Here is a 24,395-nt window from a genome sequence, read left to right as displayed (position 1 = left end):
GAGTACAATTCAGTATTCCAAATTATTTACTTTTATTGCAGTTTTATGTAAACATACTTTGGGGAGTTATTCTAGCTTTAAGAATGAATATTAATTCAATGAATCAATGTTAGGACTGTAAATTACAAGTCAACATTTCTATGTATATCCTTCCACCCTTTGTGCTATATGTATATGTGTGTGTATACATATATATATATTTTCCTAAATATTATACCATATACCATAGGTGCCTAAAATCCATTATTTTTATTTTAAAGATTTAATTTTCTTTTTGCTTTTAAACATTAAGATATAAAAATGCATAAATAATAACATACATATTTACCATTCCATGTATCTTTATTCCTTTATGTAGTTCCAGATTTCCATCTGATACCATTTTCTTTGGAACTAGAAACTTCTTCGTGTGTGTGCATGTGTGTGTGTGTGCGCACGCTATATTTCCTGGTTATATTTATGTTTTTCTATTTATTTTTGGTTTTAAACATTTGATTATCATACCACTAAGTGTGTTTATTGTTGGAGATGACAGAGAGTTTTCTATCTGTGGTTTGATACCCTTTATTTTATTTAAGATAAAAGCAGCTATCAGGTATTATTTTTGTCAAATACATATTCTGAACGAATTTCTGTCTTTTACTACTCCACTTACTCATATTTTCAACTGCTTAGTACTGACCCAGAAAGCATTGATATTCTGCTCATTTTTTATCCACATTGCAATTCGTGTAGTTATTTTTTTCTTTTTTTTACACTCTCCAATCTGTTGTTAGTCCCATTTGGTAAATTTTTAATTGTAGGTATTTTGGTTTCAAAGCTATAATTTTTAGTTGGTTCTTCTCATATTTTCCATTTCTTTGCTGAAATCTCAATCTGTTCACTCATGGTATACACCTTTTCATTTATATCCTTAAACATTAATAAAATGATATTAAGGTTCTTATCTAAAAATTCCAGACCTTGTGACCTTTCTAGATTGGCTCCTATTCATTTTTTTAACTACTTGTGACTTTTCTGTAACCTCTTCACATAACTAATAACTTTTTGAAAATTTTATTCTAGACATTGTTATTCCATGAAATTTTGTATTTGATTGTCTTCCTTTAAAGGGTGTTAAAATTGATTTTGGCTGGCAATAATTTGTTGTGTGGCATACTCTGATTTACTATGGCTTCCTCTTAATAATTATTAGGTATAGCCATTCTTAAGATGAGACTTTTTATGAAATCTTAAATGCCTAAGATATTTGGTTAAGATCTCTCAACCCTGACTAAATATAACTTCAGTACTTTTAGCACTATTTATTCTTTATAATATCCCCATATCCCAGAGCCTCTCAGTATCTCCTTTATGTCAGGCCTCAGTGAAATTTGACCTTGCATGTGCATATTTTATATTTCATTATCCAAAAAATTACAGCTTTATTAGCATACAAAACCTCTAATTTCTATTTCTTCCACTGTGCAAGGTTACTGGTTGCTGCTTGTGCCCTATGTCTCTGGGCTATGTTATGGAACATTTCTTAAGGCATAAACTCTGAAACAATATGACATTCACTTTGTGTCATCGTCTTTTCTTAGGAATACTCTCCTATACTGCCTTTTGACCAATGTCCAAAAACTGTTGTTTCATATATTTTGTACAGTATTAGAATTTTTTATACTAGAAGGTTAAGTCCAGTATCTCTTAATTTGTCTTGACCATACAACCAGAAATTATCTTTATACAACTTTAAATGTCTTTATGATCTATAGTCATAATCTTTTCCACTCTAAATACTTGTCATTTTTATTTATGCCTCTAAAATATAATCATTTTTCTTTTTCCATCTAGTTACTGTTACTTTTTATTAAATGTAGGAGTGGACTCCAAAACCCCTCCTTACAAGTTTCCAGAATGAAGGCAAGTGGAACGAAGATAAAGAGAAAATAAGTCCCTCTACAGTTTATGATTCAAAATATTAGTTATATTTGTTATAGAGCAATATAAAATTCAAAAATATATCATAAATATAAATGAAGAAAAATTATGAGCCCTCTGATAGAACTTAATTGAACTGACTAAACGTTAATTACATTCCCTGTCTTATTGTTCTACTTTCTCTACTTCCTCATTTACATAAGCTTATTTGAGTTGACATTTTTTCAGCTTGGGCTCTTCATTCATCTATATCTTCATTATTCCTTTTTTCATTCAATTTTCAGCCACGAGTAGTGGTAGTTTCCTTCTTGGTGGCTTTCACGGCATATTGATCTCTAACAGTCTAACCTCAGCATTTCTGACTTCTTTACCTCTCCAACTTTAAATTTTACTTTCAGATTTTCTTTTACCAGGTTTAGAAATTCTAGGAGAGAATTGTAAGTTTTACCAGTTTCTCAATGTCAGGCAAAAGTGACTCTGCATTAGTTATTAAGAGGATCAAAGGCGGTGACACAGGAGCTCACTTCTCTTTCTATGTAGATTTGTCCTATCAAAAAAAAGAAAGAGAAGTAAATAAAATAAAATAAAATTATTAATCTCATGAATGTATGATTCTAGTTCATCAAGAGAAATTTTTATGTTGGATAGAATCAAAATCTTTCTGAAGGTAAATAAATTTATTATATTACTTCTCCCTTTCCTACATTATCTAGCCTTCAATCATAGAAATAAATTTAAAATAGCTTGTAAAATATACTTTTCACAGATCTATGATGACTGTTCCATGGCATTGATGCTTTACTACAAGGATATATATACATTGATGGATATTTTCAAGAGGGTTATCCTAAAATATGTATATTATAATTGTAAATTTTGTCACCTTACATCTCTAGTAAAAGATTATCCTCTTCAAACACTTGTAATAAGCTACTATATAACTGGATTCTCAAGAAAGACTTTATACACATTGGGCAGTGGTGGAGATGTGGAAGATGAACTTGTAGTATGGAATTTTCTAGATTTATGGTCTGACATGAGCTAGAAAGCTTCAAAGATGTTGTATCATCATTTTTTTTTATATTTCAACAACTAACAAGAAAATTAAGACTACTACATGGCAGTGTAGTGTTATTTAATGATATAAGACAATAAACTATACTGGATATCTCTTTTCCAATAATTTCTGAACTACTCTAATTTTTATCATTGTAAAATAAGATTTTCAACTTATGATATCTATTGGCATTCCACGTGTTTTGACAAGTTTATTTATACTAAGTCATATTCCTAATGCATTTCTTAAAGAATTGGATTTATTTTTTAATCTGCATTGGATAACATTCTCATTACTGGCATATTCTTGTTCACATTCTTAATCAAATTATTTATAGGTTCAAGTTAGCTGGACAAATTATTTTTTAATGTTGGTGTTATTAAATATCAACCTGAAAAACCATCCAATTGAACCGTGAGCTACAACCTTTCCACTCCACCTACCCAAATCTAGATAAGTGCATTAATAGTATCCAAAGGAGGGGCAAAGCAAGATAGCAGAATAGAATCATCCTCCCATGCAAGGAGACTATCTACACACCAAAAAGTACTTTTATAAGAGCCAAAAATCAGGTGGGCACACACAGTACCTGGTATTAACTTCATATTGTTCATATCACTAAAATAGACACTGAAGAGGTAGAAAAAACAGTTTTGAACTACTGATGCCACCCCTCCCCCCTCCCTTGATAGTGACAACATGGTGCAGAGAGTGATTCTGAATGCTGGGGTGAGGGAAAGCCAACAATTATGAGGCATTATTCTCAGGGCTGCCCTTGTTACAGCAGAAAGAAAACTGGACCAAACTCAGCTGACGCTTGCCCACAGAGGGAGCATTTAAACCAGCCCTAGCCAGAGGGCAAACACCATTCCCAGCAGTCAGAACTTGAGTTCTTGAAAGCCTTGCTACCATGTACTAATGTGCTCTGGGGCCCCAAATGAAGTTGAAAGGCAGTCTTGGCCACAAGGACTGCAAAACTTAGGCAAGTCCTAGTGCTAAACTGGTCCCAGAGCCAGTGGACTGGGGGCCACGTGACCTCTGGAGATACAAGCAGAAGCAGCTAAGGGAGTGCTGGCATCAACTCTCCCCTAACCCCAGGCTGCAGAGCTCATGGTCCCAAAAGAGGCCTCTTCCTTCTTCTTGAGGAGAGGAGATAGAAGAGTGGGAAGGACTTTACCTTGCTGCTTTGGAGACCAACTCAGCTGTAGTAGGAATAGGGCACGGGTCAGAGCCATGGGAAACCACTATCCAGGCACTAGCTAAGAGACAACTTTTCTAGACTTATAGTGGGCTAGAGGGGAACCACATACTTTCAGTAGAAGAACCCAGTTTGGCAAGGCTTCATCACCTGCTAGCTGAAGATCCCTTGGTCCCTCAACAACAAGCAGTGATCCCAGGTACAACATCAAGAGCATTGGGTGAGACTATGAGATTTCCTGGCTTCAGGTGAGACTCAGCACATTCCCAACTGCAGTGGTTACAGTGAGAGACTCCTGCTTCAGAAAAGTGGAGGGAAAAGTAAAGGGGAATTTGTCTTACACCTTATGGACCACCTCAGCCACAGGGGTGCAGAGCACCACGTGGGGTCTTTTGGTCTCCAATTCTGGGTCTTGACTCTTGGACAACATTTCTGGATGTGGCCTTTCCAGACGTGAGCCCTCTGCCCCGAAAGGTGAGACACAGAACAGGCAGCGTTCACTACAAGCTGACTGAAGAATCCTTGGGTCTCAAGGGAACATTGGTGGTAGTCAGGCTGTACTCTCCCATGGATCTTAACAGGCAGCAGTCAAGGAGTGAGGCTCCTCTGCCTGTGGAAAGTGGAGGAAAGACTGGGAAGGACTGCATCTTGTGGTTTGAATGCCAGCTCAGCTGCAGTACAATAGAGCACCAGGTAGACTTCTAAGGTTTATAACTCTAGTACCTGGCTCCCAGACAGCACCTCTTGACCTGCCTGGGGACTGTGGGAACTTGCTGCCCTGAAGCAAAGGACACAGGCCTGACTGGCTTTGCCACGTCCTGATTATAGAGCTGCATGGTTTTGAGCAACATAGGTGGTAGCCAGAAAGTGGTTAGAGCAGGCCCTGAGCAAGACCCAGTACTGCGTTGGTCTGACCCTCTGCAGTCTTAGAGGTGGTAGCCACAGGGGTGCTTGTGTTAGTCCAACCCTAGCTCCAGGTAGCTTAGAACAGAGAGAGAGAGAGAGAGAGACCCCTCTTGTTTGAGAAAAAGTAAGGGAAGAAAACAAGTTTCTGCCTGGAAATCCAGATAATTCTTCCAGATCTTGTTGAAGACCATCAAGGCAGTTCATCTATGAGTATTCAAAAAGCACAGCCTTACTGGGCTTGGGGTCCCTGGTAAAGAAGATACAGCTTAGATCACAACACTCAAGTTTTTTGAATACATGAAAAGTCTTCCCAAGAATGATGGGTACTAAAAGGCCCAGACTGTGAAGACTACAATAAATACTCTTTAATGTCCATACACAGATGAACTTCTACAAGTATTAAGACCATCCAGGAAAACATAACCTTTCCAAATGAACTAAATAAGGAACCAGGTACCAATCCTGGAGAAACAGAGGTATGTGACTTTTCAGGTAGAGAATTCAAAATAGCTGTTTTGAGGAAACACAAAGAAATTCAAAGTAACACAAAGAAGAAATTCAGAATTCTATCAAATAAATATAAGAAAGACATTGAAATAATTTAAAAGAATTAAGCACAAATTCTAGAGCTAAAAAATGTAATTGGCATACTGAAGAATGCATTGGAGTCATCTAACAGCCAAATTGATCAAGAGGAAGAAATAATTAGTGAGCTTGAAGATGGGCTATTTGAAAATGCATAATCAGAGACCAGGCATAGTGGCTCATGCCTGTAATCCCAGCACTTTGGGAAGTCAAGGTGGGCAGATCGCTTGAGCCCAAGAGTTTGAGATCAGCCTGAGCATCATGGTGAGACCCTGTCTCTACTAAAATTACAAAAAAAAAATAAAAATAAATAAGAGCTTGGCTTGGTGGCATGCACCTGTAATCCTAGCTATTCAGGAGGCTGAGGTGGGAGAATCACCTGAGCCAAGGAGGCCAAGGATACAATGAGCCATGATTATGCCACTGCACTCTAGTCTGAGCAATGTGAGTGAGACATTGTTTCAGGAAACAAACAAACAAAACTAAAATAAATAGAAATACATAGTCAGAGGAGACCGAATGAAACACACTTACGAGATCTAGAAAATAGCCTCAAAAGGGTGAATCTAGGAGTTAACCTTAAAGAAGAGATAGAGAAAGAGATACAGAGGTGAGTTTATTCAAAGAAATAATAACTTTTCAAACACAGTAAAATATATCAATAACCAAAATAAGGAGGTTATAAAACACCAAGCAGAGTTAACTCAGGGAAGACTACTTCAAGGAATTTAATAATTAAACTTCCAAAAGTCCAGGATGAAGAAAGGATCCTGAAAACAGCAAGAGGAAAGAAATTAATTACATACAATGGAGCTCCAATATGTCTGACAGTAGACTTTTCAGTGGAAATCTTATAGGCCAGGAGATAGTGGCATGACATATTTAACGTGCTGAAGAATATAGACTAGTGTATCTGGTAAAAAAAAAATATTCTTAGAAAAGAAGGAGAAATAAAAACTGCAGACAAAGGCTGAGGGATATCAACACCAGACCTTTCTTACAAGAAATGCTACAGGGAGTACTTACATTAGGAAAATGTAGAACATTAATTAGTAGTAAAATATCATGTTATGGTACAAACCTCACTGGTAATAGGAAGTACACAGAAAAACATAGAATATTACAGCACTGTAAATAGAGTATGTATACTACTCTTGCCTTGAGTAGAAAGAATAAATGATGAAACAGTCAAAAATAACAACTGCAACCACCATTCAAGAGATGGATAGAACAATAAGATATAAACTAAATGTTAAAAAGTCAAGGGGACAAAATTAAGGCATACAGCCTTTATTAGGTTTATTTTTGCTTATTTGTTTGCTTGTGTTGTTTATGAAGTGTTTAGCTGGTATCAACTTAATGTAATGGGCTTTAAGATAGTATTTGCAAACCTCATGGTAACCTCAAACCAGAGAATATACAATGGATACACAAAAAAATAAAAAGCAAGATGATCGTTCATGTCAGCAGGGAAAACCACTTTACTAAAATACAACCAGGAAGAAAAGAAAGAAGGAAGACAACACTACGAAACAAGCAGAAAACAAATATTAAAATGTCAGAAGTAAGTAATAGTTTATCAATAATAACATTGAGTGTAAATGGACTAAACTCTCTAATATGAAGACACACATCGACTGAAAATAAAGGGATGAAATAAGATATCCCATGCTCATAAAAGCTTAAAAAGAGCAAGAGTGGCTATACTCATGTTAGACAAAAGAGACTTCAAGACAAAAACTATAAGAAAAAAACAAAGAGGCTAGCAATACAATGATGAAGGTGTCAATTCAGTAAGTGGATATAACAATTTTAAAAATACTTACACCCAGCACTGGAGCACCAAGATATGTAAAGCAAATATTACTAGAGCTAAAGAGAGAGATTCCAGTACAATAATAGCTCAAGATTTCACTCCAGTTTCAGGAATGTATAGTTCTTCAAGACAGAAAATCAACAAAGAAACATCAGACTTAATCTGTACTATGTCTATAGTACAAATATATACAAATATATAATCTATACTATGTCTATAGTACAAATATAGTACAAATGGACCAAATAAATATTTATAGAACATTTCATCCAATGGCTGCAGAATACACATTTTTCTCCTCAGCACATGGATCATTTGCAAGGACAGACCACATATTATGTCACAAACAATTATTAAATCATTCATAGAAATTGAAATGCTATCAAGCATCTTCTCTGGCCACAATGGAATAAAACTAGAAATTAATAACAAGAGGTATTTTGGAAACTATACAAATACATGGAAATTAAACAATATGCTTTTGAGTAACCAGAGAGTCAATGAAGAAGTTAAAAAGGAAACTTAAACATTTTTTGAAACAAATGATAACAGAAAAAGAACATATCAAAACCTATGAGATACAGCAAAAGCAGTACTCAGAGGGAAGTTTATAACTGCAAGTGCCTACATTAAAAAAGATGGAAAACTTTAAAAAACAGCCTAATAATCCATCTTTGTATTTGTCTGTTCTTGTGCTGCTAATAAAGACATACCTTGAATTATAATAATCCCATGTTTCAAGATAAGGGGCCATCTCCTCAGAAATGGGATGGGTTTTTCATTTCTATCGCATCATCAGACTGCAATTTTTCTCAGTTTTTATGCTCTGCTTCCCTTTCAAGTATAAGTTCCAATTCCAAATCTTATATTTGTGAATACATAAAACTTAATGCTTTTAACAGCATCCAAGTTACCTTTACTACTTAAAACTTTTTTCTGCCAGGTGCCCTAAATCATCTTCTTTCTCAAGTTCAAACTTGCACACATCTCTAGGGCTAGGGTAAAATGCCACCAGTCTTTTTGCTAAAATGTAGCAAGAGTCATTTTTATTCTAGTTCCCAAGAAGTTCTTCATCTGCATCTGAAACCACCTCAACCTTGACTTCATTGTCCATGTTACTATCACCATTTTGATCAAAGCCATTCAACAAGTCTCTAGGAAGTTCCAAACATTCCCACATCTTCTTGTCCTCTTCAGAGCCCTCCAAACTGTTCCAACTTCTACTTGTTACCCAGTTCCAAAGTCACTTCCACATTTTCAGGTATCATTACAGCAGCGCCCTATTCAACTGGTACCAATTTACTGTATTAGTCTGTTCTCATGCTGCTAATAAAGACATACCTGAGACTGGGTAACTTATAAAGAAAAGAGGTTTAATGGATTCACACTTCCACATGGCTGGGGAGGCCTCACAATATGGCAGAAGACAAAGGAGAAGCAAAAGCACATCTCACATGGCAGAAGGAAATACAATACATGGCATGCAGGAGAACTCCCATTTATAATATTATCAGATCTCAAGAAACTTATTTACTACCCTGAAAACAGTATGAGGGAAACCACCCTCATGATTCAATTATCTTCTCTTGGCCCCCCATCTTGAAATGTGGGATTATTATAATTCAAGCTGATATTTGGTTGGGGACACAGCCAAACCTCATCGATTTTAAAGAACAGAAAAGCAAGAGTGAAACAAACTCATAATTAGTAGAAGAAAGAAATAATAAAGAGAAATAAATGAAACTGAAATAAGAAAACAATCCCAAAATCCATAAAACAAAGGGTCTTTTTTGAAAAGTTGAGCAAAATTAAAAACAAAACTTTAGCCAGAGTAAGAAAAGAGAGAAATAATTGAAATTAATAAAATCAGAGATAAAAAAGGAGAAATTACTACTGATACTGCAGAAATTCAAAAGATCGTCAGTGGCTACTATGAACACCTATATGCCAATAATTTGGAAAATCTGGAAGGCATGACCAATTCTAAGACACGTAAAACCTACCAAGATCAAAGCATGAAGAAATCCAAAACCTGGAAAGACCAATAACAAGTAATAAGATCAAAGCTATACTAAGTCTCCTAATGAAGAAAAGCAGAGAACCTGATGGCTTCACTGCTGAATTCTAACACACATTTAAGGAAGCACTAACACTAACTCTATTCAAACTATTCAGAAAAATAGAGGTGAAGGGAATAACCGTATGATCATTTCAATTTATGCTGAAAAACCCATTTGATAAAATTCAACATCCTTCATAACAAAAATCCTCAAAAAACTTGGTATAGAAATATGATACCTCAATCTGATAAAAACCACGTAGGGCAGGCCCACAGCTATTATCATACTGAATGGGGAAAAATTGAAAGCTTGTTTTCTAAGATTTGGAATATGAAAATGATGCCCACTGTCACCACTATTATTCATTCAATATAAAATAAGAAGTCCCAGCTACAGCAATTGGACAAAAGAATGATACATAGGACATCCAAACTGGAAAGAAGTTAAATAATCCTTGTTTGCAGATGATAGTTTCTTATATTTGGAAAAACCTAAAGACTCCACACACACACACACACAAAAAAACTATTAGAACTGATATATTCAGTAAGGTTGCAGGATACAAAATCAACATACAAAAATCTGTAGCACATACATATGCTCACAATAAATAAACTGAAAATGAAATTAAAAAGTAATGCCATTAACAATAGGCACAAATAAAATAGTCATGAAATGATTCATGTATCTCTACATATATGAATAAGTGATATTATTTATTTATCTGGATATATATATTTATAATTATTTATTATGATAGCATATAATATCTAATTATGGTTTTAACTTGCATGTGTTTAATAGGACTAATGATGTTTATTATTACACCTTTCTCAGATGCATAATTTCCAAATATTTTCTCCAATTATGTAGGTTGTCTTTAACTCAGGTGATAGCTTCTTTTGCTTTGCAGAAGCTTTTTAGTTTAGTTAAGTCACTATTGCCAATCATAATGGCTTTTTGGTAATTATTTTGGGGTCTTTGTCATGAAATCTTTGCCAGGCCTATGTCCAGAATGGTAGTTCCTAGGTTGTCTTTCAGGATTTTAATAGTATTAGGTTTTACATTTAAGTATTTAATTCATCCTGAGTTGATTTTTGTATATGGTGTAAGAAAGGGGTCCAAATTCAATTTTTGAACATGGCAGCCAGTTATCCCAGGACTATTTATTAAATAAGAATTCCCTTCCCCATTGTTTATTGTTTTCAACTTTGTCAAATATCAGTTGGTTGTATGTGTGTGGCTTTATTTCTGTGTTCTGTATTCTGTTCCATTGGTCTATGTGTCTGTTTTTGGAGAAGTACCATGCTGATTTGTTTACTGCAGCTTTGTGGTATAGTTTGAAGTTGGGAAACATGATGACACCAGCTTTTATCCTTTTGCTTAGGATTGCCTTAGCTGCTCAAGTTCTTTTTTGTTTTTATATGGATTTTAAAATAGTTTTTTCTAATTCTATGAAGAATGTCATTGGTTTGATAATAACATCATTGAATCTGTAAATTGCTTTGCAATATGAGCATATTAACAATATTGATCATTTTATCCATGAGTATGAAATGTTTTTCCATTTGTTTTTGTCATCGCAGATTTCTTTGAGCTCTGTTTTGTACTTCTTATTGTACTTTGTATTGTACTTCTTATTGTAGATTTTGTTTTTATCTGTTAGCTGTATTTATAAATATTTTATTCTTTTGTGGCTACCGTGAATGGAATTGCATTTTTTATATGGCTCTCACCTTGGACATTGTTGGGGTATAGAAATTCTACTGATGTTTATACATTGACTTTGCATCCTGAAACTTCACTGATGTTGTATATCAGAGGTAGGACATTTTTGGCAAAGACAATTGAGCTTTCTAGGTATAGAATTATATCATCTGCAAACACACATTGTTTGACTTCTTCTCTTCCAATTTTCGATCTCTCTCTCCTGATTTCTGTAGCTAGGACCTCCAGAGATATGTTAAATTGCGGTGGTGAGAGTGGGCATCCTTTCTTGTCTTTTTCTAGGTCTCGAGAAGAATGCTCTCAGCTTGTTACCATTCAGTATAATGTAGGCTGTGGATTGGTCATAGATGGCCCTTATTTCAAAGTATGTTTCCCTAATGCATAGTTTTTTAGTGTTTTTAACATGAAGGGACATTTGATTTTATTAAAAGTCTCTTCTGCCTCTATTGTTACGGCCATGTTGTTTTTTTCTTTTGATTTTAGGTTTCTTTATGTGGTAAATCACAAATAATTATTTGTGTATATTGAGTCAACCTTGCATTTCAGACATAAAGCACACTTGATCATGATGGATAACTTTTTAAATGTAGAGTTGGATTCATTATATCAGTATTTTGTTGAAGGTTTTTGCCTCTATGTTTACCAGCAATATTGAACCAAAGTTTGTTGTTGTTGTTATGTCTCTGTCAGGTATTCATATCAGTTTAATGCTGGCTTCATAGAAAGAGTTAGGAAAAAGTATTTATTGCTCAATTTTTGGGAGTAGTATTTTGTTGAAGATTTTTGCATCTATGTTCACCATGTATATTGGTCTGCAGTTTTGTTGTTGTTGTTACCAAATCCAACAGCATATCAAAAACATAACCCACCATGATCAAGTGGGTTTTATACCAGGGATGCAGGGATGGTTGAAAATATGCAAGTCAATAAATGTGATACACCACATAAACAGAATTAAAAACAAAAATCACATGATCATCTCAAGAGATGGAGAAAAAGCATTTGACAGAATCCAGCAGCATGAAAACGGACTAATACAGAGGGCTGTATCTTTCCAGTAATTTTTCTATCTCTTCTAGGTTTTCTATTTTATTTACATAAAGGTGTTCAAAGTAGCCTTGAATGGTCATTTGTATTTCTGTGGTCTCAGTAGTAATGTCTCCCATTTCATTTCTAATTGAGCTTATTTGGATTTCTTCTCTTCTTTTGTTGGTTAACCTTGCTAATGGTGCATTATTTTTATTTATCTTTTCAAAGTACCAGCATTTGTTTCATTTATCTTTTTGTTGTTGTTGTTCTTTCAATTTCATTTAGTTCTGCTCTGATCTTATTTCCTTTATTTTGCTTGATTTGGGTTTTTATTGTTTCACTAATTCCTTTAAGTGTGACTTTAGATTGTCTATTTGTGCTCTTTCAGACTTTTTGATGTAGGCATTTAAGGGTATGAACTTTGTCCTCTTAGCACCACCTTCACTGTATCCCAGAAGTTTTTATACGTTGTGTCAGAATTATCATTCAGTTCAAAGAATTTTTATATTTCCATCTTGATTTTATTGTTGATCCATTCATTATTCAGGAGCAGGTTATTTAATTTCTGTGTATGTACATGGTTTTGAGGTTTCCTTTTGGAGTTGATTTCCAGTTTTTTTCCACTGTGTTCTGAGAGAGTACTTCACATGATTTCAATTTTCTTAAACTTATTGAAACGTGTTTTGTGGCCTGTGCTATAATCTATCTTGAAGAAAGTTCCATGTGCTGATGAATAGAATGCATATTCCATGGTTGTGGATGGAATGTTCTGTATATATCTGTTATACTTGAAGGAATAAAAAAAGAAAACTTCCCCTGGTGTAGTTTAAATCCATTGTTTCTTTGTTGACTTTCTGTCTTGATGACCTGTCTAGTGCTGTCAATGGAGTATTCAAGTCCCCCAATATTATCGTGTTGCTGTCTATCTCATTCCTTATGTCTAGCAGTACTTGCTTTATAAATTTGGGAGCTCCAGTGTTAGGTGCATATATATTTAGGATTGTCATATTTTCCTGTTGGACCAAGGCCTTTATCATTATATAATGTCCCCCTCTGTCTTTTTTAAGTGCTGTTGCTTTAAAGTTTGTTTTGTCTTATGTAAGGATAGCTTCTTCTACTCACTTTTGGTGTCCATTTGCATGGAGTTTTTTTTTTCTTCCCTTTACCTTAAGTTTTATATGAGTGATTATGTGTTAGGTAAGTCTCTGAACGGCAGTGGATACTTGGTTGGTACACTCTTATCCATTCTGCCATTCTGTATCTTTTAAGTGGAACACTTAGGCCATTTACATTCAATGTTAGTATTGAGATGTGTGGTACTATTCCATTCATTGTGCTATTTGTTGCCTGTATACTTTGTTTTTTCTTTTTACTGTATTTTCTTTTATATATTCTTTGAGATTTGTGCTTTTAAAGACGTTCAGTTTTTACATGTTTCTAGGATTTGTTTCAAGATTTAGAGCTCCTTTTAGCAGTTCTTGTAGTGCTGGCTTGGTAGTGGGGAATTCTCTCAGCATTTGTTAATCTGAAAAAGACTATCTTTCCATCATTTATGAAGCTTAGTTTGGCTGGATACAAAATTCTTGGCTAATAATTGTTTTGTTTATGGAGGCTGAAGATAGGACCCCAATCCCTTCTAGCTTGTAGGGTTTCTCCTGAGAAATCTGCTGTCAATCTGGTAGATTTTCTTTTATAGTTTGCCTGGCACTTTTGCCTCCTAGCTCTTAAGATTCTTTTCTTCACCTTGACTTTGGATAACTTGATGACAGTGTGCCTAGGTGATGATCATTTTGTAATGAATTTCAGAGGTGTTCTTTGTGCTTCTTTTATTTGGATGCCTAGGTCTCTAGCAAGACTGGGGAAGGGGAAATTTTCCTTTTTATTCCTTCAAGTATGTTTTCCAAACTTTTAGATTTATCTTCTTCCTCAGGAACACCAATTATTCTTAGGTTTGGTTATTCAACACTATCTTAAACTTCTTGGAGGCTTTGTTCATTTTTTTAAGTTGTTTTTTCTTTGTCTTTGTTGGATTGGGTTAATTTGAAAACCTTGCCTTTGAGCTCTGAAATTCTTTCTTCTGCTTGTTTGATTCTATTGAGGAGACTTTCCAGTACATTTTATATTTCTCTGTGTCCTTTATTTACTGAAGTTGTGATTGTTTTTTATTTATGCTATTTCACTGAAGATTTCTCCTCTCATATTTTGTATCTTTTTTTGATTTATTAAATTGGACTTCACCTCCCTCTGGTATCTCCTTGATTAGCTTAATAATTGACCTTCTAAACTCTTCTTCAGGGAATCACATATTTCTTCTTGGTTTGGATCCATTGCTGGTGAGCTAGTGTGCTTTTGGGGGGTATTAACAAATCTTGATTTGTCCTTACCAGAATTTTTTTTTTTCTCTCTCACTTAGGTAGGCTGTGTCAGAGGGATGAACAGGGGCTCAAGGCTGTTGTTCCAATTCTTTTGTCCCACGGGGTGTTCCCTTGATGTAGTACTCTTCTCCTTTTCTTAGGAATGTGGCCTCCTGAAAGCCAAACTCTAATGATTGCTATTTCTCTTCTGGAGCTAGCCACCCAACAGGGCTACCAGGTCCTGGGCTGGTGCTGAGGCTTGTCTGCACAGAGTCTTGTAATGTGAACTGTCTTCAGGTCTCTCTACCATGGGTAACAGCACCTGCTCTGGTGAAGGTGGTACGAAAGTGAAATGGACTCTGTGAGAGTTCTTAGTTTTGCTTGTTTAATTCACTATTTTTGTGTTAGTTGGCCTCCTGTCAGAAGGTGGTGCTTTCAAGAGATCATCAGCTGTAGTAGCCTAAAGAGGATCAGTTGGTGGGTGGGGCTCTAGAACTCCCAAAAGAATATGTCCTTTGTCTTCAGACACCAGAGTGGGTAGGAAAGGACCATCAGCTGGGGGCAGGCCTAGGCATGTCTGAGCTCAGACTATTCTTGGATCAGGCTTGCTATGGCTGCTGTGGGGAATAGGGGTTTGGTTCGCAGGTCAATGGAGTTATGTTCCCAGAAGGATTATGGTTGCCTCTGCTGTGTCATGCAGGTTGCCAGGAAAGTGGGGGAAAGCTAGCAGTTACAGGGCTCACCCGGCTACCACACAACCCAAAAGGCCAGTTTCACTTCCACTGTGTTCCACGCAACAGCAGCACTTAGTTTGTTTCCAGGAAGTGGGTTGAGAACTTGCCCCAGGCTACCAGCCCTGGCTGAAAAAGCAAGCAGGACTTTCCTACCTCCCCAGCTGTTGAGTCTGCACAGCAGATTCATGCCCTCTCCCAAGTTCTAGCCAGAAGACTTTGCACTTTGTTAGAATTATTACCACATTCATCTGGAGGTTTCTTTCTCCCCGTGGTCTTTTCTCAGTCCTTCTGGCAGTCCTCCACTAGGATCCCGCATGAGACAAGTCAGAAACGGCTTCCCCAGGGACCCAGAAAACCCACAGGGCTTTTCCAGCTTCTTCCTGTAATCCTGTATTTCGTTGAGCTTTCTAAATTGACTCAGCTCCAGGTAAGGTCAAATCCTTCTCCTGTGATCTAAACCTTCACTCACTCACCCTTTCCCTTTTTGGAGAGGTTCTTCTGGCTCCATGCTGAGGCCAGACAAGCTGGTGCCCAGCTTCACTCCTCTCTGTTCTCTGTGTCCCCATGCTGCCATGATGGATCCTGCTGTGGTTCCTCAAATGATCAGCCTGCATTGTCAGTGTTCACTAGCTCTTTGTTTCCTCTCCATGAGAGAAGCACACATTCATTGCTTCTAGTTTTCATCTTGTTGCCATACAATTTTTATTTATTGCTGTTTTCATTTTAAAAATTAGTTATTTTCACCTTTAAAGTCTTTAGATTTTCATATGTATTTTTCTCCATGTCTTTTTTTCCGATTATTTTTATTATTAATTTGTCGTTGTTTGATTTTGTTATCGGGATAAGTACAGCCTCATAAAATGTTCCCTTTTCTTCCATTTTCTGAAATAAATTGTTTAAATTTGTTATTAATTCAGTTTTGACACTTGGTAGAATTGTCCAGTGAAAGCATTTCAGCCTGAAGATTTGTTTATTAAAAGATTTTAAGTTATAAACTCAATTTTATTGTTTTAGTTGAATTTTGGTAGCTTGTGATTTTCAATTTACTGAGAATAAATTAATTTGAGGTATTCTTTCATCTTTTTCTAATGAATGCAAAATCTGTACTGAAATTTCCTGTTTCATTTGTGATATTCCTGATTCGTGTCTTCTTTACATCCCTGTCTCTCTTACTACAGGTGTATTAATTGTAGTAAATTTTTCAAAGTGCCAAGTTTTGTTTTAATTACTTTATAAATGTTTCTCATTTTTGTTTTATTGATTTTATTGTTCCTTCCAATTGCTTTTGGTTTCATTTGCTTATTTATTAAAATTTCCCTATACGGGACTTAGATTATTTATTTAAGACCTTTCCTTTTTTTAATATAAGGATTTATGTCCATAATTTTTTCTCTCATTACAGATATTGATATGTTGCATATACATTTCATTTAGCTCTAATTGTTACTTTTTTATTTTCTTTTAAACTTGGTCTTTGAACCATGAAGTATTTCTGAGTGTACTGTTTAATTTATAAGTATTTTAGACAATTTCTCATTATCTTTGTGAAGCTATTTTTTTTTAGTTTCATTCTATTATGGTCCAAGAACTTACTCTGTATCATATTAATTATTTTAAATGTGTTGATGCTACTTTTATGTACCACAACATGGTCTAACTTTGTCGATATTTAATGTATTCTTGAAATTATGTATTTTTCTATTCCTGAATGGAGTTTTCTATGTCTTAATTAAATACCATTTGTTGATTATGTTGGTGAGATCTTTTATATGCTTGCTGATACCTGCCTAATAATTCTTTAAAGAGAGATGTTTTTGTCCCCAGTTATAATTGTGTATACTCCTACTTTTCCTTTCATTCTATTTGTTCTATTTCTTTAAAACAAATGTTTATATTTTGAGGCTACACTGTTGAGGGCACACATATCCAGGATCATTATATCTTCTAGGAGAATTGATGCCTCTATCATTATATAAGGTCCCTCTTTGCCTCTAGTAATTATCTTATTCTAAATTCTGTTTTATCAGATACTAACATAGACAATGTTGCATTACAAAATTAAAGTTAGCATGATATACCTTTTCTCATCTTTTTACTTTCAACCTATCTCTTTTGTTGAATTTGAACTGTTTGTTATAAACAGCATATATTTGGAGCTGTGTTTTTTAATCACTCTGCCAATCTCTTTCCTTAATATGTGTATTTAGACCATTCACATTTAACGTAATTTTTGATGTTGTAAAGATTATATCTTATTTTTATCTTGTGTACTAGTATTCCTGTTGCTTTCCTTTCTCATTTTTATGAGTTACTTAAACGTTTTTCTTTAAAATTTTATCTTTATTGAGTTGCAGGGCTTTTGAGTTTGCCACTTTTATGATTTCTCAGAATTAACTCTAATTTTTACCAAATACTTATGTGACATCACTGTTTACTTTGATTGCAGTATGAAAGCCTAAGTACTCTCTAGATCTGTTTTCCATTCAGAATTTTAAATATTATTGTCTTGATTATAATTTGTAAATTTTATTTCAATTATCACATATAAATTAGAAAATTTATTAGGAGAAGAATAGTCTTAGATAGTTACTAACATTTCTACTTTCTGTTTTTCTTGCTTCTCTGCTGATGCTCCAAGATTTCTTCTTTTATGATTTTCATTGTGTTTGAAGAACTTCCTTCAGTCATTCTTTAATTGTTTGTCTGCTTGTGACAGAAAATTGTAGTTATACTTTATCTGACATTGCCTTTACACTTTATCTGACATTTCCTCTATTTCTGACAACGTCAGATATACTTTATCTGACATTGCTTCTATTTCTTCCTTATTTTTTAAAGGTTCAACAGATTTGCTATATATATATGGTATATATATATGCTATATATATATGGTATATATATGGTATATATATATGCTATATATATATGCTATATACATATGGTGTGTATATATATATGCTATATACATATGGTGTGTATATATATGCTATATATATATGGTGTGTATATATGCTATATATATATGGTGTATATATATGCTATATATATGGTGTATATATATATGCTATATATATATGGTGTATATATATATGCTATATATATATGGTGTATATATATATGCTATATATATATGGTGTATATATATATGCTATATATATATGGTGTATATATATATGCTATATATATGGTGTATATATATATGCTATATATATATGGTGTATATATATATGCTATATATATATGGTGTATATATATATGCTATATATATATGGTGTATATATATATGCTATATATATATGGTGTATATATATATGCTATATATATATGGTGTATATATATGCTATATATATATGGTGTATATATATGCTATATATATATGGTGTATATATATGCTATATATATGGTGTATATATATATGCTATATATATATGGTGTATATATATATGCTATATATATATGGTGTGTATATATATGCTATATATATATGGTGTGTATATATATGCTATATATATATGGTGTGTATATATATGTTATATATATGGTGTATATATATATATGCTATATATATGGTGTATATATATGCTATATATATATGGTGTATATATATATGCTATATATATGGTATATATATGCTATATATATGGTATATATATATATGCTATATATATGGTATATATATATGCTATATATATGGGGTATATATATGCTATATATATGGGGTATATATATGCTATATATATATATGGTGTGTATATACGCTATATATATGGTGTATATACGCTATATATATGGTGTATATATGCTATATATATATGGTTCATATATATGCTATATATATGGTATATATATGCTATATATATGGTGTATATATATGCTATATATATATGGTGTATATATATGCTATATATATGGTGTATATATATGCTATATATATATGGTGTATATATATGCTATATATATGGTGTATATATATGCTATATATATGGTGTATATATATATGCTATATATATATGGTGTATATATATATATATGCTATATATATATGGTGTATATATATGCTATATATATGGTATATGTGTGTATGCTATATATATATGGTATATATATGCTACATATATGTGGTGTATATCCATATGCTACATATATGTGGTGTATATCCATATGCTACATATATGTGGTGTATATCCATATGCTACATATATGTGGTGTATATCCATATGCTACATATATGTGGTGTATATCCATATGCTACATATATGTGGTGTATATCCATATGCTACATATATGTGGTGTATATCCATATGCTACATATATGTGGTGTATATCCATATGCTACATATATGTGGTGTATATCCATATGCTACATATATGTGGTGTATATCCATATGCTACATATATGTGGTGTATATCCATATGCTACATATATGTGGTGTATATCCATATGCTACATATATGTGGTGTATATCCATATGCTACATATATGTGGTGTATATCCATATGCTACATATATGTGGTGTATATCCATATGCTACATATATGTGGTGTATATCCATATGCTACATATATGTGGTGTATATCCATATGCTCCATATATGTGGTGTATATCCATATGCTCCATATATGTGGTGTATATCCATATGCTCCATATATGTGGTGTATATCCATATGCTCCATATATGTGGTGTATATCCATATGCTCCATATATGTGGTGTATATCCATATGCTCCATATATGTGGTGTATATCCATATGCTACATATATGTGGTGTATATCCATATGCTACATATATGTGGTGTATATCCATATGCTACATATATGTGGTGTATATCCATATGCTACATATATGTGGTGTATATCTATATGCTACATATATGTGGTGTATATCTATATGCTACATATATGTGGTGTATATCTATATGCTACATATATGTGGTGTATATCTATATGCTATATATATGTGGTGTATATCTATATGCTATATATATGTGGTGTATATATATGCTGTATATATATGGTGTATATATATGCTGTATATATATGGTGTATATATATGCTGTATATATAGTGTATATATATGCTGTATATATATGGTGTATATATATGCTGTATATATATGGTGTATATATATGCTATATATATGGTGTATATATATGCTGTATATGCTATATATATGGTATATATATGGTATATATATGGTATATGTATATGGTATATATATATGGTGTATGTATATGTTATATATATGGTGTATATATATGCTATATATGTGGTGTATATATATGCTATATATATGTGGTGTATATATATGCTATATATATGTGGTATATATATATGCTATATATATGTGGTATATATATATATGCTATATATATGTGGTATATATATATATGGCTATATATATATGTATATATGGCCCCAATATATGGTGTCTGTGTGTGTGTGTGTATATATATGGTTATATATGTATATATGGCCCCAATATATGGCTTATATATATATATATGTTTTATAATTCTTTATTTTTAGCACTGAAAAAAATATTATGCCACTTCCTTCTGGCCTCCATGGTTTCAGGTCATGAATGTCTTCAATGAAATTAGTGCACACCAATAGCCAATGCATCAGTTGCCTCTGGCTGATTCAAAGATTTCTCCTTTGTTTACAGTTTTCAAAATTCTAATTTTGACATGTCTTAAAATAGATTTATTTCATTTTTTTCTATTTGAAAATTTTAAAGCTTTCTAAATTTGTATTTTTATGTGTGTCCCAAACTTTAGGGAGCTTTCAGCCATATTTCTCCAAATAATGTGCCATTTCCGCTTTATCCTCTGCTTATGAGACTCCAATAATCTGAAGTTTGGATACTTTATAATTATACACAAGTCTTTGATCATCTTTTGTCTATTTTCTCTCTATTGTTCAGATTGAATAAATTCTATAAGCCCACCCTCAAGTTCACAGATTCTATCTTCTGCCATTTTATTCTATCATTGAGCACATTCAGCAAATTTATGTTATTTAATTTTTTAGTTCTACAGCTTCATTTCATTTTCTTTATAACTTTCATGTCTTGTTGAGATGTCATTTGTCTGTTTGTTTAAAGATAATTTTTTAATTTTCTGCTGAATTAATTTTTAGGATGTTGATTTAAAATCATTTGAAAATTTAAATATCTAGTTCATTTTTATTTATGTCATATAATTGTCTTTTCATATTCATATGATAATTTGTCTTGTTCATTGTATGACAGGTGGTTGTCTATTCTGTACTGAGTGTTTTGTCTCTTGTTTTCAGAAACCTCACTTTCTTTTTAGTTTTTTCTAAATTTTATCACACAATCACCGTGCAGATTTTGAACACAGGTTCTGATGTATTTTTTGGGCTGGTATTTCTATGACATTCTAATTTTTAGAATATTTTTAATGCAATTTGGTCTACTTATTTTACCTCATGCTGCTGGAGCTCTTACTGCTCCCTACTGATGCTGCTTGAGGAAAATAATGGAACTTCTCTGGTTGTGCTGCCTCATGTCTGTAATGGGTGAAGGGAGTATCAAGGCCTCTCTCAGAGAAACACTGAGTCATTTATTGGATTTTTTTTTTTATTGGGATCACCATTTTTGGGATCACCATTTTTGAGATTACCTGGCTTCCTGGTGTCACTTTGTATACTAAGAGAGTTTTAAGACTGCAGTGACAGAGTTTCCCTGACCTGAACTGGACACTTGTCATGGTGACATTTCCCTTGTCTATGTTTTTCAGTTGTGTGGTTTCTCTGTATGGAAGTGAGTCTCAGGCACAGCAGGAGAGAAGAGCACTTTTTCTGGACACTTATTGTCAGTGAGATTTCCCATAGAACAGGTCATCATTGATCTTTTTATTAATGTAGATGGAACCCCCGTTAAATGAAAATATGTGCATACCTGGGTGGTTTTGTGTTGTTGAGAATCAGCAAATCTGGGCCAGGGTCACATTTTTCTGTTATGTGTGGAATCATAAGATTCATTAGTGCTCTATTTTTTCTTAAGTTTCTAGAGTCCCTAACCAGTTTGCCTTTATTTTTTTCTGCTTAGCATTCTCCTTTGCTTGTATACTACCTTATACAGAAAGTATAGTTGATGAAGAGCAGGAAGAGATGAGCCTGTGCCATCTTAACTGGTCTGGACATTCCTGTGAGGCATTGATAGTTAAGGTATATTTTCATTAATTTAGTAAAGACAATTTTAAGAAGGAATCATTTCTCCCCAAAACACTTGACATAAATTTTAACCCTGCTTTAAGAAGATTAGATAGCTACATAATCATATTCCTGTTTCCTTGTGTGAGGACTGACTAGATATTTAATTTTCTGTGAAAATATCATCACTTATTTAAAATTCACCAGTTTATTCATTCTTATCTTGAATTCACACACATTCCAATTACCTGAACACATTTTGATGTATTTTCCAAATTTAAGGACGTTCATTTCTTCCATTTTCATGAACCTTTATGGGTGATCAAAAAGAAAATATTTCTGTGGTCAGAAGAGATTCTGTTTAGGTTTTGTAGTTTGGTTTCTTTTTTTCTTTTAAAAGAAGGAATTCAGATGTTGGGGCTAAATACAAAGAACCATTTAATAGCCATATGCACACATTTTAATAATGATATAATAAATATAATTATAATATACTTATTTATTTAATGTAACCTAGGATACTAAATTTAAAGTTCAGCTGGAAAAAGAGTATTTGGAAGTAGAGGAAAAAATAATATAAAGACGATTATTATATAGAATTAGGAATATTGGACACTCAATATATTTATGTTCTGTCTTTTAGAATATTAATTAGGTGGGAATAGAGAACTAATAGAAGTGGGAAATCTTGAATGTTCAAATAATTTTACATATTTCTGCTCTAGAAATAGAATAAACAGACTTTATGTTGTAATGGCAGAAATTAAAGAGAAGAAGCCTGGTCTTACAAATTTTGGATTGAATATCTAAATCACTGAAAGACTTAAAGCATATCACTGATAGTTGAACTAAAAACAAAAACAAGAATAGCGTCTACTTATCATATCTTTAGGATTGATGGATTTAATAAAATAATCTTGAAAGATATTGTCCACCATTAAAGTGCAAATAAAAGACAAACAAAATAAGCACATCAAGAGGTTGAATGGACCAAATAGCATGACAAACAAAAACTTAATAAGACCTATTCAATAACCCAAAATTAGAAAAAAAAAGGAGGGGGGGATAATATGGGTGAAAGTTGTAGGTGCCAGGGCAAAATGACTTTTGTCAGGCCCAGACAAAATAGGGCCAGGAAAGCATGAAGAGAAGAAGCTGATACCTACATATCCAAGATAAGGACTGTTTCCAAGAACATTCCAAAACCCCACAAGAAATTCCTGTACATCCTTCATGCATGTCCTTTTCATGGCTTACATATTTCACACATATACTAATGTTTCTATGACAAGGTAGATATTCCTTAGACATTCCCTAGAACTGCAGTAATTCAGACAAGATATTGTCAAAAGATACTTGCCCAGTAACAGCATCTCCACCAATGAACTGATAGCCACTCTGGCTTTGGGTCTCTGGAACCGATGAACACTATTTCTAAGCAGCTTCTCTCTCCCTTTTTAAGTAGTGACCCTCTCCCTTTTTGCTGGGAAAAGCTTCCTTTTGCCCTTCCCTCACAGTGTGTCCTTGTGGCATCCTGGGTTATAATCTTCATTTCTCATTCCAAGTAAACTCAACATATTTGGAGAAAATTTTCTGTAATGGAGATACTTAAAGAACAATTTATTTGGTTTCTAAATCGCTCAAGTAGTAGGGAATTATTCTCTACCTCCTTGAAAACTAATGCATTATGTGGAATTCTTCTGCAGGAGAGGTTTGTATATTATCAACTCTATTCAATAGTTATTTGTGTTATTACAGACTCACTGATACTGAGTTAATTTTGTTGCTCAAATTGGCCCAGATTGGTGACTGAGAGCTCTTTCAGTGG

The 24,395-nt window shown here is 33.5% G+C and overlaps 1 long non-coding RNA gene across 1 annotated transcript; it reads right to left on the bottom strand.

Annotated features, from left to right (window-relative positions):
• Window positions 1-760: 760 nt before the first annotated feature.
• LOC129057946 (uncharacterized) lies at window positions 761-23,034 on the bottom strand. The gene is made up of 5 exons (XR_008522718.2): window positions 22,816-23,034; window positions 22,488-22,560; window positions 22,314-22,368; window positions 17,985-18,093; window positions 761-2,470 (listed from the first exon to the last, which is right to left on the bottom strand). It is a non-coding gene; the product is annotated as an uncharacterized LOC129057946 (long non-coding RNA).
• Between the last annotated feature and the right edge of the window lie 1,361 nt (window positions 23,035-24,395).

This window comes from Pongo abelii, chromosome 11 (genome assembly GCF_028885655.2).
Source record: "Pongo abelii isolate AG06213 chromosome 11, NHGRI_mPonAbe1-v2.0_pri, whole genome shotgun sequence".
Taxonomy (NCBI): Eukaryota; Metazoa; Chordata; class Mammalia; order Primates; family Hominidae; genus Pongo; species Pongo abelii.
This window is presented reverse-complemented; position numbering and strand designations above follow the sequence as displayed.